Below are 3,958 nucleotides of genomic sequence, written 5' to 3' on the forward strand. Positions count from 1 at the left end.
CAGAATGGAAGGATTACCATATCTTGGATAATACCAGAATGGAAGGATTACTATATCTCATATAATAAAATAATGGCGGGATTACCATATTTCAAATAGTAAAATATTGAAGGGATTACGGTATCTGAGTTATTACATAAATGTAGCAGATCCATTGTTATCTGTTATAACTCTAACACTTAGGATCTGTTTTATCTAACAGAACTACAATCGTTTGTACAAGTATACAGAAATACCAACAATAATTGTGTTATAGCAGATCCATTGTTATCTGTTAAATTATTGTTGGTATTTCTGTATACTTGTACAAACGACTGTAGTTTTGTTAGTTAAAATAGATCCTAAATGTTAGAGTTAGACCAAATGTTAATATCAGAGTCAGTATTAAAATAATATAACTTACTGGTTTAAAGAAGGACTGGTACGATCATTGACCAAAGGTTAATATCAGAGTCAGTATTAAAATAATGTAACTTACTGATTTAAAGTAGGACTGGTACGATCATTGACCAAAGGTTAATATCAGAGTCAGTATTAAAATAATGTAACTTACTGATTTAAAGTAGGACTGGTACGATCATTGACCAAAGGTTAATATCAGAGTCAGTATTCAGCTCCTTGAAATATTTATAGAAATCATAAATACTGATAATATAAATATCAACGACAACTCAAAACACTGTTGGTATTTCTGTATACTTGTACAAACGACTGTAGTTTTGTTAGTTAAAACAGATCCTAAGTGTTAGAGTTATTACAGATAACAATAGATCTGCTATAACCCAATGATCGTACCAGTCCTACTTTAAACCAGTAAGTTACATTATTTTAATACTGACTCTGATATTAACCTTTGGTCAATGATCGTACCAGTTCTTCTTTAAACCAGTAAGTTATATTATTTGAATACTGACTCTGATATTAACCTTTGGTCAATGATTGTACCAGTCCTTATTTAAACCAGTAAGTTATATTATTTGAATACTGACTCTGATATTAACCTGTGGTCAATGATCGTACCAGTCCTACTTTAAACCAGTAAGTTACATTATTTTAATACTGACTGTGATATTGACCTTTGGTTTTACTTCATTTAATTTCTCTACGTTCAAACATTTCCATAAACATCTTTAATATTATTTGTGGCTACAGAGGCATTGTTTCCCTTCTTGTATTCAACAGCATTACACACCGAATGTGTGTCTCGTCGTGTGCCATCATTATAAGGGATTAGAGTATACTAAACTTTACACATTATAGAGGCTACACTAACGTGACGTTTAGGCGGTTCGTTTAACTATTATACGTGATGTATGTTTGTTGGGTGGTGATTAATGAACGTTTTCCAAAACGCGACATTAATTTCTTGACGATCTAATATATTCGTTCTTGTGCTCATATATAAGCTTGCTTTTTCTCTATATTATATTTGGTCATTTCGTTTCTATTGCAGTCCATCTGTTTATCTATAAATAATTTCATTTACTTCTCTAAATTTTCAAACACATATAGTTACGTCATCTTTTCGCAATAAAACCCACTTTAAGTAGCTAAGTTGTTAGAATGTTTTAAACTTTTACAACTGAGTCGCTTACAGGAAACAAATACCAAGAAAGAAGAGAAAGAGAAAGCTCCCACAAAATGTTCTGCTCGTCTAATTTATTTAATTATATAGTTGCACACGTTTTCAATTTGTTTAATGAATTGAGGTGGTTGTGTAGTAGTTCCAGGTTAATTAAAACCGTTGAGATATTGAAAATAGTTTCAATTAAGTTAAGTTTCTAAACATTACATTACCCGACTTAAGGAAGAACGTGTATTAGTGGCTGAAGTCATCTGTAGAGTGATTTTACACATTAACCATTGATGATATATTGATGTGTTGTTTATAACACTTAACCATTGATGATATATGGATGTGTTCTTTATAACACTTAACCATTGATGATATATGGATGTGTTGTTTATAACACTTAACCATTGATGATATATGGATGTGTTCTTTATAACACTTAACCATTGATGATATATTCATGTGTTCTTTATAACACTTAACCATTGATGATATATGGATGTGTTCTTTATAACACTTAACCATTGATAATATATTCATGTGTTCTTTATAACACTTAACCATGGATGATATACGGATGTGTTCTTTATAACACTTAACCATGGATGATATATAACACTATACTTTATAACACTATACTTTTAGTGATATGTAAATCCTTCCTTTATAACACTATACTTTTAGTGATATGTAAATCCTTCCTTTATAACACTATACTTTTAGTGATATGTAAATCCTATGTAGTGTGTTTCGTTTTTTAAACGTTGTCTTAAGCTAATGTCAACGTTTCATTGAAAGTTTATAAAGATGTGTGGTCTAAGTTTAACGTCGCCATCTTTCCTAGAAACTTGTTAGGAAATTACGGTAGTGAGTGAAAAGGTTTATTTGTGGCCACCGATGGCAAGTGGGGAGAGTGTTTCCAGGGGCAACAGATGACCTGGAATATCGTTCTTGTAAAATGCTATTAACTTTCCTTATTCCAGATTCATTACTATTTTCCGCAAATCCTTGTTGATGGTCACTAGCTTTTTTAAAAGTTTTCCATTGGAATTCTTCATTACGATAAGCCAAATTTTACGTATTGTATAACTAAAACTGTAACGTTTCCTGTCTCAGCAGAAGACTTTCTGGACTGATATAAATAATCCAAGTTAGTCCAGTTACAAGAAATAAAACAACAATAAAATTAGGCCTAGCAGGGGCTGGTACTCAGAGCATTCGACTCGTAACCTGCGAATCACGAGTTCGAATCACGTCACCGAACATGCTTGACCTTTCAGTATTGGGGGTGTTGTAATGAGACAGTCAATCCCACTATTCATTGGTAAAAGAGTAGTCCAAGAGTTGGCGGCTGGTGGTGTTGACTAGCTGCTTTCTGTCTAGCACATATAGTCCTTCAGTAGCTTATGAGAAACGTGCTAAGACAGCTTGGGCATATTTTTCAAAAATGACGCTGATATATATTATATTCTGATGTAGTTTGCTTTGCAACGACGAGACGAGTTGCGTTGTGCGTGTGGTCGATTAAACTATCTAGCTGGAAAAGTCACTGGCTGTCGATCAGCGGGAGCTATATTTAGTTACCATGGAAGCAATAGCCAAGTGAAGTAACTAGATTTTATAAGGTGGAGGGAGTATCCATAGTTCAAGCGTGATCTGCACGAGATTGGAACGTTTCGAAAACTAGAGTGTGTTCAAAAATAGTTCAAACTTGTTTGGACCATTCCATATTCCAAACACAGTGGTACTATATAAGATTCCATTTTCACTGAACTGTTGCTTATTTAGAGAAGTTGTAAATATAATAACTAAACTCCAAATAATCTGTTAATAACAAGATCTGATCTGTATCATAAAGATAACACTAGATTATTTAGTTATTATATTTACAGCTGTTAATAACAAGATCTGATCTGTATCATAAAGATAACACTAGATTATCTAGTTATTATATTTACAGCTGTTAATAACAAGATCTGATCTGTATCATAAAGATAACACTAGATTATTTAGTTATTATATTTACAGTAGTGTTATCTTTATGATACAGATCAGATCTTGTTATTAACAGCTGTAAATATAATAACTAAATAATCTAGTGTTATCTTTATGATACAGATCAGATCTTGTCATTAACAGCTGTAAATATAATAACTTGATAATCTAGTGTTATCTTTATGATACAGATCAGATCTTGCTATCAGCTGTAAATATAATAACTAAATAATCTAGTGTTATCTTTATGATACAGATCAGATCTTGTTATTAACAGCTGTAAATATAATAACTAAATAATCTAGTGTTATCTTTATGATACAGATCAGATCTTGTTATTAACAGCTGTAAATATAATAACTAAATAATCTAGTGTTATCTTTATGATAC

Source organism: Limulus polyphemus, unplaced genomic scaffold, assembly GCF_000517525.1.
Source record: "Limulus polyphemus unplaced genomic scaffold, Limulus_polyphemus-2.1.2 Scaffold8876, whole genome shotgun sequence".
Taxonomy (NCBI): domain Eukaryota; kingdom Metazoa; phylum Arthropoda; class Merostomata; order Xiphosura; family Limulidae; genus Limulus; species Limulus polyphemus.